Source organism: Moschus berezovskii, chromosome 6, assembly GCF_049115385.1.
Source record: "Moschus berezovskii isolate FMDL1 chromosome 6, NW_MosBer_1.0, whole genome shotgun sequence".
In the NCBI taxonomy this organism is placed as follows: domain Eukaryota; kingdom Metazoa; phylum Chordata; class Mammalia; order Artiodactyla; family Moschidae; genus Moschus; species Moschus berezovskii.
Window position 1 is genome coordinate 43,440,723 of NC_142465.1, and position 13,293 is coordinate 43,454,015.

Consider the following 13,293-nt stretch of genomic DNA (forward strand, 5'->3'; position numbering starts at 1 on the left):
TGATTAGCTCTTTCTCTTCTGTCTCTCTCTCTCTCTTTTTTTTTTTAACACATATGTATATATTGCAAGCTAATTATCATAGTGGTTAACCTTCATCACTGCTCATAGTTACAATTTTTGTGTGTGTGATGAGAACTTTTAAGATTTAATTTCATAACAACTTTAAAATATACAACACAGTATGGTAAGCTTTAGTCACCAGGTTGTATATCACATCCCTAGTGCTTACTTATCTCATAATGACGTTTGTACCTTTTAACAACCTTCACCCATTTTCCCAGCCCCTACTTTCCACCAGCCTGCTCTCTGTTTCTGTTATTTAGGGATTTTTAGATTCCACATATCGGTGAGGTTATCTAGTATTTGTCTTTCTCTGTCCGATTTATTTCACTAATGAAATGTCCTCAAGGTTCATCCATGTTATCATAAATGGAAGGAGTTCCTTCTTTTTTTTAGGCTGAATAACCTTCCATTATGCAGATAAACCACAGCTTCTTCTTCTATTCATCTGTCACTGGAGATTTAGTTATTGCTTGTCTTGGGTATCAAGTGGCCCTGGGCCACATGTTTCAGCCTGAACCTATCTATGAGTCTCAGCATTTCAGCATGCTTCTGCTGCTAAGTCGTGTCAGTCGTGTCCGACTCTGTGCGACCCCATAGACGGCAGCCCTCCAGGCTCCTCCATCCATGGGATTCTCCAGGCAAGAACACTGGAGTGGGGTGCCATTGCCTTCTCCAGCATAAGCGGCGGTTAATACTGCGCTGAGGGAAATGACTCACCCTGGGATTGTTGGCTCTGTCTCACGCAGGCATTGGCCTTTGTTCTGTAGACTCCTCAGGGGAAAGACTGCTCTGGGCAGTATATGGCCCATCTGGTGATCACTTACATGAGGAAGAGTGGTCACTGTGTGGAGTGCTAATGTTCATACTCCCAAAAGCCCGTGGCTTATAAGGACTCTATAAAATGATTCTTCTTATGCTGCTGCCCAGACTTCTGTCATCAAAAAGATTGTGTCCCTCTGGATTTTAAGGAATGAACCCATGGTCCAGATCCTTATGAAAGACAGTCCCAAATGCTTCACTCCATGCACTTTAAAGGGTCCAAAGAAACCATTGTCCTAGGGAACATCTGCAAAATATATGTCAGAGACTCTGGGTTGGATTGAGTGCTGCAGCTTATCAACATAGCAAAGGGTTAAGCCCAGGCTCCCTAAACTCAGTAAAGCAGTGGGAGAGGTCTCTTACCCCCATAATACTGATCTGACAATCCCTGGAGGAATAAATTTGTAAATGTGAGCAGGATAGAGGTTTCCAAACCTCTCATAACCACCAAAACCAAATCAAAACAAAACACCTTGATACAAGAAAAGGAAACAAAAACAAAAACAGACAAAAGAGAAGAAAACCAAAACCAAAATTTAAAAGGGTATGTATCATTTGGCTTTTGCAACTCTACAACATAGGTTTTATGTGCACACTATCTTTACAGACAAGATCTTTGCCACATCCAACCTTCCCCAGGAGCAGAGGTCTGACATGATACTGATGACATTCTCCAAGGAGACTCATTGACACAACCATTCAGGACCTATGATTGTAAAAGAGCTCTCACAAGCAGGGATGGCCCATTGCCTTACACCTATGACAAGGTCTGGACACCTCAGTAAAATTTCTGCTAATTATTTGGATACCTGTTGATGTGTTCTATCCCTATACTGTCAAAAAGCTATTAATGTCCCTCCTAGCACTCCCAATATTAAAAGAGGGGTTTCTAGAGTTTAGATGCAACTTGTTCTCATTTGTAAGTTTTAGTTAAGCCCATTCATACTGTTTCACAAATTGGTCTATTTTGAGTGAAGTCCTGTACAAGAAAAGGCTCTAAAATCCAACTAAATGGCAACTGTTAGTGATCCCCAGATAGCCCTTCACTGTTGAGATTTTAGTAGCCTCTTTTCAAGATTGCAGGCTTCGCTGGTGGCTCAAACTGTAAAAAAGCTGCCTGCAGTGAAGGAGACCTGGGTTCAATCCCTCGGTCAGGAAGATACCCTGGAGAAGGGAATGACTGTGCATTGGAGAATTTCATGAACAGAGGAGTCTGGAAGGCTACAGTCCATGGGATTGCATAGAATTGGACACAACTGAGTGACTAATGCTTTTTCAAGCCCCCTGGAGTGTCTGGACAGTGCATGGTAGCCATAAGTTGCTCATGAGCTTCTGGTACAAGAAACTGCCCATCTCAGCCCACAACACACACCATTAGAATGGCAACTCCTGGTCACATTCTGGGTCCTTTGAAGACAGAGGCTCACACAGGTCCTGAGCTCATGACTCCCTGCCCCCACACACTCCCTGTCCATCACATCTTAGGTCATGGAGGCAGCACCCTTCAGATTGCCATGGCCACAAGATCCCCTTATTGACATAAGAATGGTACTCATAGCCTAGATCCAACTCCTGGCCTCCTAGCATATCCCACTTACAGAAGGAAGTGGTTTCTCCTGCCCTCAGTTCCTTGCTAGGTGAAACGGTACCAAAGGAAGTCCACCTCTCTTTTGGATCCACTGGCCACCTGGGAAGCTCCTGATTACCTGAGTAATACAGAAAGGGAGTCTGTGCACTTTATGGGTGATAGTGTCACCATCACTTGCTATAGCCTGCTGGACACTTCTACTATCCATCCCCTAACTGGACATCTCTGATCAAGCATGAGATCTGAAGTTCAGCATAGTGAGTTGACCTTCAGGCAATTATATTAGCACTAAAGGTGACCCTGGTTAATAATCAGCTCCACCTGCACAATTTTAGATTTGTGGCCTATTGCCAATGGTCTGGCTGTCTGGTCCTATGAATATCAACAACAGCAATCCCATATCCAAAGTCCTCCTTTTTGAGGTAAAAAACCTCTAGAAGTTTCTTGTCTCACTCATATCCAAAATATAAATTCCATTCCGTCGCTCAGTCGTGTCCGACTCTTTGCAACCCTGTGGACTGTAGCCTACCAGGCTTCTCCGTCCATGGGATTCTCCAGGCAAGAATACTGGAGTGGGTTACCGTTTCCTGCTCCAGGGGATCTTCCCAACCCAGGGATCGAACCCGGGTCTCCCGCATTGGAGGCAGACGCTTTAACCTCTGAGCCACCAGGGAAGCAATTAAGACCACATCTATCTATGTGTATGTTAAAGCCACAGAACGCAGTTCCACAAACATTTCTTATCCTCTTGGAAGTTGTAGATACTATTGATGGTTACACACTATGATAGAGTGAATAGTAACATCTAAAGATGTCCACATTCTAATCCCCAGCATCGGTGCATATGTTAGCTGATAGAAGGGATTTTGCAGATGCAATTAATTTGAAAATCTTGAGATGTGAAGCTTATTTCTGATTATGAGCCCAATGGAATCAAAAGTGTCCTTATAAGAGGGAGGCAGGAGGAGCAGAGTCAGGACAGGAGCTTTCAATGAAAGCAGAGATCAGAGAGAGAGTCAGAGAGAGTGACGCTGCACTGCTGGCTGTGAAGGTGAAGGTGCCACAGGCGGAGGAATGTGGGTAAACTCCAGAGGCTGGCTGGAGACGACAAGGTGATAGATTCTCTCCTGGAACCTCTAGGAAGGAACTGGCCCTGCTGACACTTTTAACTTAGCCCAGTGAGACCGATTTTAGACTTTTGACCTCAAGAACTAAGACAGTGAATTTTTGTTGTTCTAAGCTTGTGGTAATTTGTTATGGCAGCCATAGAAAACTAATGCTCAACCCAAAGGCCTTCAATGCTCAAAGTGCACAATACTGGACTCTTACTGACCTCATACTGCAGACCTCATGGAACACCATCATGGTTTACTTCAGCCAGTTCCAGTTCAATTAAAGGAGACACAACACATTTCCATCACTGATCAAACATCAGGGGAGAATTTTAATGAAGAGTCTGACTCAAGTGTTTGACATTTGGCTGCTGATACACTGTTAAGTCTTACCGCTACTTCTTCCCTTCTTCCCCCAAATCTGGAAAAACTGATAAGAAAACCTCCACTTTCCCTCCCTTGGGTCAGAAGTTCAAACCACTTAAATCCTCGGACTTCATGTGGAAACTCTCACCTTGATCTGATTCCTCAACCGCCATAAAACTCCCAAACCGCTCACCTGCCTTTGTTCAAGCTATTTTGGACCAGCAGTTATCCTCCTCTCCCCAGAAAGCCTCATTACATGAGTCATCAACCTCATCACCCTGCCAGTTTGTGGCATCATCCGGCTCAATTCTGACCAGTTTTGGTTGAGGGTTTGATCTTGCCTCTGTGGGGTGACCACAAAACACCAAGGTATCTCAGCCAGATGGGATGCTAAATGCACATCTTTTAAAATTATTGTTTTTCCCCTTGTTTTCTTTTTTTCCTTCGAAACTGATTTTATATTAAGCAAGACACTTGAGTGTGAAATGGGAGACTTCAAAGCAATTCATGCCCTCAGGCTTTTTTTTTGGGAATGGGTTCATCCTCTGTCATTAGGGCTGCTTCAAGGGAAAAGAGAGAAACACTACATTAAGAAAACTTGACTTCAAATCCAGAGTCAGACTATTTCAGAGAGAATAACTAGTAACCTGAACTGAAAACTGATCTAACTTCTCAGGACAAGCAGCTCATCTTGAATAATATCCAAGTGAAGAAGGTTTGAATATTTCTTTAAATATTGGTTAACACCTGTGTACCTGCACTGAGATTTAAATATTTTGGAGATTACCAACCTAAAAAATTAATTGTCATTCCTTTCTTTTCTGCATTACTATTTCATCAAGATATCATAATGATGTCTTGAAGATCCTTGAATGAGTGACTGCTCCATGAAATCTATACGTGTATGTCTCTGTGTGCATAGTGAGAGGGAGAGGGATCTAAAGCAGTTGAATTGAGGACAGAAAATTTCTTATGTGTTACTGTAATATGTAAAGTGAATGTATCTGCCAGGTTGCATTCTTCCAAACTAAAACATTTTAAACGTATTTTGTCTCTTAAAAAGTCATATTCTACAGAGCAGTGATGAAGGAATATCTGGTCACCCAGGCACAGAGTCCGCCTCAAGCGGGTGGGTGTCAAGGTAGTGCCCTGGAGCCAGTTCACTAGTGCTCCCATGAGAAGCCCCACAAGCAGCACAGCCCATGTATTTTACTCACACCCTGAACATACTGGTGGTGGCTTGGTTGTTAAGTCATATCTGACTCTTGCAATCCCATGGACTGTAGCCTCCCAGGCTCCTCTGTCCATGGGATTCTCCAGGCAAGAATACTGGAGTGGGTTGCCATTTCCTTCTCCAGGGGATCTTCCTGACCTGGGAATTGAACCAGGGTCTCCTGCATTGTAGGCAGATTCTTTACCAACTGACCTACAAGGGAAGCTGAACACACTAGTCATTGCTTTAAATGCTTATTCTTCCACTGCTCCATTTTAGCCCTGGCTGGAAATGGGCGTAGAGGGGGACGGGAAGTTGGAGAAAGTATATAAAATCCCTTCAAATGCCTCAGCTGTTCCCTGGGCTTTCTTTACTAAGTAGAACCCTTTTTTCCTTTATGACCTGCCTCAAATCCCACTTGCTAATGCCTTTTCCTGACAGTCTGCAACTTAAAGAAATGTCTTCTTTGTTTGTGCCCCTACTCCCCTATTCCATTCACCTGGTAGTTATTCATCCATTCCAGTGCCACTTTTCTGTGTTCTTAAGCTTATTAGCTTTTAAACTTTTTATCCTCATTCTGAATAAAATCTTTTCTTAGAAAAAAAGTTAATCCTATTCATTTATTTATCTTTAGCTGTGCTGGATCTTTGTTGTTTCAGGGGCTATTCTCTAGTTGTGGTGCCCAGGCTTCTCATTGCAATGGCCTCTTTTGTTGTGGAATATGGGCTCAATAGTTATGGTACATGGGCTTGGTTGCTCCTCGGCATGTGGGATTCTCCTGGATCAGGGATCAAACCTGAGTCTCTTGCATTGGCAGGCATATCCTTTACCACTGAGCCACCAGGGAAGCCCCTGAATAAAGTATCATCGAAGGCAAGGACATCTTAAGGTTGACATATTTGAGTGACTTCAAACCATAGTTACTCCATAAATATATGTTGGATGAGTGGATGTTGATTAATTTTTGGCTTATGGGATACTTTCAAAAGGATACTTGCATACCCAGAGAACTTCTGGTGAGTACTAGCGAGTCTGACTACAGAAAAGACCATTAGTATTGAAAGGACTTGCATATTCATAGTTAATTAAAAATCTAAACTATTGATATATTTATTGAATAATTTCCATGTACTAGGTACTATGCTAAGTTTGGTGAATTCAAAGATCACTAAGAAATGGTCACGGTGTTGGAGACCCCACAACATACAAGGGAGACAGATTCACAAATAGATGACATTAAGGCCATGGCATGAGTTTTAGGACAGAGGAGTGAACACAGGGATTTACAAATAAAAGGAAATCTTTGAAGGACAGTTATGGGATGGTAAGCTTTGTCTTGATCATCAAAAGAACTGACACAGTAAGAAGACTCAACCAAGCTCATTGCTTGGTAGATACTAGATTATGCTTCAGTTTCAGTTTTCCACTTTGCATCCCAAAGCTCTACTGTTGTTTACAGATTCAATCTCACTTACTGCTCTTTTGTTTTCATAAACAAAAACATTTTTTAAAAGTTTTTTAAATGTGTTTTTAAAATCTGTTTTTAGTTGGAGGATATTGCTTTACAATAAATCGGATACTGTTGCTTTTTGTGTCCAACTCTTTTGTGACCCCATGGACTGTAGCCCACCATGTTCCTCTGTCCATGGGATTTTCAAGGCAAGAATATTCCTTCTCCAGCTGTAAGTATACATATGTCTTCTCCTTCTTGAGCCTGCTTCCCACCCCCTCTTCCAACCCCTCTAGGTCGTCACACAGCACCAGGCTGAGCTCTCTGTGCTATGTAGCAACTTCCCACTAGCTATCTGTTTTACACATGACAATGTATACACTGGGCTTTCTTGGTGTCTCAGAGGTAAAGAATCTGCCTGCAATGCAGGAGGCCTGGGTTCAATGCCTAAGTCGGGAAGATCCCCTGGAGGAGGAAATAGTAACCCACTCCAGTATTCTTGCCTGAAGAATCCCATGGACAGAGGAGTCTGGCAGGCTACAGTCCATGGGGTCGCATAGAGTTGGACATGACTGAAGCAACTGAGCATGCACACATGCAATGTATATATTTCAATACTACTCTCTCAGTTCCCACCCGTTCTGTCCCCTGCTTCATCCACAAGTTTGACTTTTTCTACAGGGATCTATCATGCATCCTTTTCTTTCCCCCCCGAATGATTTTGGCTAATTGCTTATGGAATTCTGTGGAAACACCCTCCTTGCTCCCAAACACAGTCAAAGACCATGCAAGTTATAACCTGTTTTTATTTTTAATTCCAGTGGTAGAGAGGTGAATGATTTCCCAGAAAATCTGTGCTAGTAAGGAAGAAAATTTTTAGAGTTTTTTTTCAATCTTGATTTACTGTGTTGGAGATAGGTTTAGATTGACTGCTTTTGGAATCCCCTTGACATATGACTCTGGTAATTAAGTGAGACATCTAGTCCTCAAAAGATCAGCTTTAGAGTGAGGGTGTTAACATGAAGTACCATCAATTACTGAGTCCATTTATTGATTGTATCAGGTTATACATGGGCTAATATTGTTTGCATTGAGAATGAGATGACTGCGTTTGACTAGAACAAAGGGCACATAGGTTTGTCTTTGATTTGTGACCCACGACTAATTTTTAGAAGGACAGGAAGCAAATTTCTGCCAGTGTTCTTTCTTATTGGGAAGACGGGGCATTCCACCCTCCCTCATTTTTTTTTTTTTGTCGTTGTTAACACCAATATTCTTGTAATGCAAGGGTGCTTACCTGGAAGAAATTGCTGGTTTGGTAGGGGGAACATATGTTTTCAAAAATAAGGCCTATGCATTTTGTTATTAAAAACTGCTTTTTACAACAGCAGCATAATCTGCAGATGGAGTGCTGATACGGCCATCTTGCTGACTGTTAAAGAGTTTATTCTACGTTAAATTGACTCCCAAGGGCTGCATTTTTCAGTGCTGTTATGACCACCAACCTTTCTTGTTGAGAAGGTCAATAGGCCTGATATGAAGTCTTGTAAATCATCAACTCACTCTTTCTGTAATATCTAATGTGTCCCAGTTCACATGCCTTAAAAATTATAAACCACTGCACATACTGTATATCAACCAAATAAATCAGCTGTTATAAATATAGGTTTTCTTTTGGTTCTGGACATATTCATCCGATTGCATTTCATAGGTTTTAAATGCTTTTAGCTCAGTAGACAGGATCTCTTTTAGTGTTCAGGCATCAGAGAGCTGGGATGCAATCTGTTTTAAATAATTTATGTGCACAATTGACCCCGAAGCATTAAAAATAGCTCCCTGAAATTCTAAAGAATATAGAGATAAAACAGTGGATGTGTTGTTAACTACCATGTTACTAGTTCATGGAATACATAGAAATTTTATTTTGATTATAAGAAAGGAGAGGAGAATACGGACTGAATTGCACAATGTGTGGATTCTTTGCATGTAGTGTGAGGGTAAACTATAGCCCGCCAAGCTCCTCTCTGGATGGGTTTGAAAAACACCTGATCTGTCCTCTCTGTTTGGTATGAAACTGCTTCTACACATATATCTTTTTATTAATAGACAAACTAGATACTTATGAAACTGTGGGACAATGAATGGATTATTAGCATGAAGTCATTTCCACTTTGCAATTTCCTAATTTTTTAAATTGATCTTACAGTGAAAAAGTCTGCAGCAACTCGTGGCACTGCTGATAGCAGTAGTGACAGTGGACACACAGCTTTCCCATCAGTGTGTCTTGGATGACTTTTGTTTTGTATCCAGAGTGGTTTTGAGTTATGAATTTATTTCTCAAGCTATAGACATAGTAAAGCCTTGCTTCTTGGTCCTAAAGGAGGCAATAAAAGAAAGAAGAGGAAAGTGGGAAGGTCAGACATCTGGTTGGGAAGCAGAGGCAGAGACAGAATTCTGTCACTGACAGTGCTAATGTGTGTTAATCTTTAGTTGGTAAATTGTGTCCGACTCTGTAATACCATGGACCGCAGCACACCAGGCTTCCTTATCCTTCACCATCTCCCTGAGTTTGCTCAAACTCATCCTCTTTGAGTCGTTGATGCCACCCAACCATCTCATCCTCTGTCATCCCCTTCTCCTCCTGCCTTCAATCTTTCCCAGCATCAGGGTCTTTTCCAAAGAATCAGCTCTTCGCATCAAGTAGACAAAGTATTGACACTTCAGATTCAGCATCAGTCCTTCCGATGAATATTCAGGGCTGATTTCCTTTAAGACTGACTGGTTTGATCTCCTTGCAGGCCAAGGGACTAAAGCACCACAGTTCCAAACATCAGTTCTTCAGTGCTCAGCCTTTTTAATGGTTTAACTCTCACCTCCATACATGACTACTGGAAAAACCATGTTTTGATTATATGGACTTTTGTTGGCAAAGTGATGTGTCTGTTTTTCAATATGCTGTCTAGGTTTATGACAACTTTTCTTCCAAGGAGCAAGCATCTTTTAATTTCTTGGCTGCAGTAATCACCTCCAGTGATTCTGGAACCCAAGAAAATAGTGTGTCACTGATTTCATTTTCCCCCATCTATTTGTCATGAAGTGATGGGACTGGATGCCATGATCTTAGTTTTTTTAATGTTGAGTTTAAGCCAGCCTTTTCACTCTCCTCTTTCACTTTCATCAAGAGGCTTTTAAGTTCCTCTTCGCTTTCTGCCATAAAAGTGATATCATCTGCATATCTGACGTTGTTAATATTTTTCCTGGCAATCTTGATTTCAGCTTGAGCTTCATCCAGCCTGGCATTTTGCATGATGTACTCTGCATAGAAGTTAAATAAGCAGAGTGACAGTATACAGCCTTGAAGTACTCCTTTCCCAGTTTTGAACCAGTCTATTGTTCCATGACTGGTTCTAACTGTTGCTTCTTAACCTGCATACAGATTTCTCAGGAGGCAGTTAAGGTGGTCTAGTATTCCCTTCTCTTAAGAATCTTCTCTCCACAGTCAAAGGCTTTAGTGTAGTCAATGAAGCAGAAGTAGATGTTTTTCTTAAATTCCCTTGCTTTTTCTGTGATCTAATTTATGTTGGCAATTTGATCTCTGGTTCCTCTGTCTTTTCTAAATCCAACTGTACATCTGGAAGTTCTTGGTGCATATACTGATGAAGCCTAGCTTGAAGAATTTTGAGCATTACCTTGACAGCATGTGAAATGAGGGCAATTGTACTGTAGTTTGTAATGTATTTTGGCATTGCCCTTCTTTGGGATTAGAATGAGAACTAAACTTTTCCAGTCTTGTGGCCACTGCTGAGTTTTCCAAATTTACTGGCATATTGAGTGCAGCAGTTTAACAGCATCATCTTTTAGGATTTTAAATAGCTCAGCCGGAATCCCTTCACCTCCACTAGCTTTGTTTGTAGTAATGCTTCCTAAGACCCTTTTGATTTTATACTCCAGGATGTCTGGATCTAGGTGATGGACCACACCATCCTGGTTATCCGAGTTCTTAGACCTTTTTTGTGCAGTTCTGTGTATTCTTCCCACCTCTTCTTAATATCTTCTGCCTCTGTTAGGTCCTTGCCACTGCTGTCCTTTATTATGCACATCTTTGCATGAAGTTTTCCCTTGATATTTCTAATTTTCTTGAATAGATCTTTAGTCTGTCCCATTCTATTGTTTTCCTCTATTTCTTTGCATTGCTCACTTAAGAAGGCTATCTTATCTCTCCTTTCTATTCTTTGGAACTCTGCATTTCGTTGAGTATATCTTCTTTCTTCATTGCCTTTGGCTTCTCTTCTTTTCTCAGCTATTTGTAAGGCCTCCTCAGACAACCATTTGGCTTCTTGCACTTCTTTTCATCTGGGATGGTTTTGGTCACTACCTCCTGTACAGTGTTACAAACCTTCATCCATAGTTCTTCAGGCACTTTGTCTATCACAGCTAATCCCTTGAATCTACTTGTCAGGTCCACTGTATAGTCATAAGGGATTTGCTTTAGGTCATGCCTGAATGCCCCAGTGGTTCTCCCTACTTTCTTCAACTTGAAGTCTGAATTTTGCAATAAGGAGCTCATGATCTGAGCCATAGTCAGTTCCTCATCTTGCTTCTGCTGACTCAATAGAGCATCTTCATCTTCAACTGAAAAGAATATAATCAATCTGATTTCAGTATTGATCATCTGATGACATCCATGTTCAGTTTTGTCTCTTGTGTTTTTGAAAAAGGGTGTTTGTTATGACCAGTGTGTTCTCTTGGCAAAACTCTTAGCTTTTGCCCCGCTTCATTTTGTACTCTAAAGCCAAACTTTCCTGTTACTCCAGGTATCTCTTGACTTCCTACTTTTGCATTCTAATCCCCTATAATGAAAAGGACATTTCTTTTTGGCGTTAGTTCTAGAAAATATTTTAGGTTTTCATAGAACTTTGACTTTGGCTTCTTCAGCATTAGTGGTTAGAATCAATATGTGAAGACATTTAATTTCTCTAAAATAATCAGATCTCATTATTTGAAGATTCCATATTTGCAAATTTGCCTACTTGCTAACATTTACTTGTTAAACCCAAATCAATACTTATGGTATGCTTACCTCACTCTAAGTACATGTTCCCAGCTGAGAAAAACAATACTGTAAAGAAATATCCTTTCATGCTCTATTAAGAGAGACATTTTTTTCCAATTTGTGCTTTTTTGATGATGACTTTTCTTTTCAAAATAGCCCCCAAGCATAGTGCTGAATGTTGTTTTTGTGTTCCCAAGTCCAAGAAGGCTATGATGTGCTTTCTGGAGGAAATATGTGTTAGTTACATTTCATTTAGACATGAATTATAGTGCTGATGACCCTGAATTCAATGTTAATTAAGCAATAATGTATATTAAATGAAGAATCTCTAAAGAGAAACACATACAAAACAAGGAAATGTATTGACTGATTGATGAAAATGTGCCCAGAGGCTCACAGGAACCTAATTGTGTGTTTCCTGTAGGAGCAGTGGTTTAGTACTCAGATTCAATATTGGCGGTGACTTTGTAGAACACAGTTACCATGAATAATGCTGTTCAACTGCATAATTGTTCTGTAAAGAAAAGTGTTTATGATGTTACGGTAGTTCTCAAGATGTTATGGTAGTTCATCTCAGAATTTTGAAACAGAAAGTGTCAAGCAGGAAAACATAAGACACTCTATGTATTTCAAATGAAAAACATTTGAATAAGGACAGTAAAGCCCTTAAACAATGTTTAGAAAGGCTGTAGGAACAAAGGCGAAGGAAGCTTCCAGCACTATTATCAGCCTGAAGCATTAAAGAGGGTAGTTTTTAAAAAATTCCCACCAACAGTATAAGAGGGTTCCCTTCTCTCCACACCCTCTCCAGCATTTATTGCATGTAGACTTTTGGATAGAAGCCATTCTGACTGGTGTGAAATGGTATCTCATTGTGGTTTTGATTTGCATTTCTCTGATTATGAGGGATGTTAAGCATTTTTTCATGTGTTTGTTAGCCATCTGTATGTCTTCTTTGGAGAAATGTCTGTTTAGTTCTTTGGCCCATTTTTTGATTGGGTCATTCATTTTTCTGGAGTTGAGCTGAAGGAGCTGCTTGTATATTTGAATCAGTTCTAATGAGGTGGATGAAACTGGAGCCTATTATACAGAGTGAAGTAAGCCAGAAAGAAAAACACCAATACAGTATACTAATGCATATATATGGAATTTAGAAAGATGGAAATGATAACCCTGTATACGACACAGCAAAAGAGACACAGGTGTATAGAACAGTCTTTGGGACTCTGTGGGAGAGGGTGAGGGTGGGATGATTTGGGAGAATGGCATTGAAACATGTATATTATCATATGTGAAATGAATCACCAGTCCAGGTTCGACGCATTGTGCAACGAATCACCAGTCCAGGTTCAACGCATGATACAGGATGCTCAGGGCTGGTGCACGGGGATGATCCAGAGGGAGGATAAGGGGAGGAGGAAGGTGGGAGGGGGGTTCAGGAAGGGGAACTCATGTATACCTGGGGCGGATTCATGTCAATGTATGGCAAAACCAACCAATATAATATTGTAAAATAATTAGCCTCCAATAAAAAAAAAATTTAAAAAAAATTAAAAATTCCCTGTAAACTGCTCTGCTGCTGCTGCTAAGTCACCTCAGTCGTGTCCGACTCTGTGCGACCCCATAGAC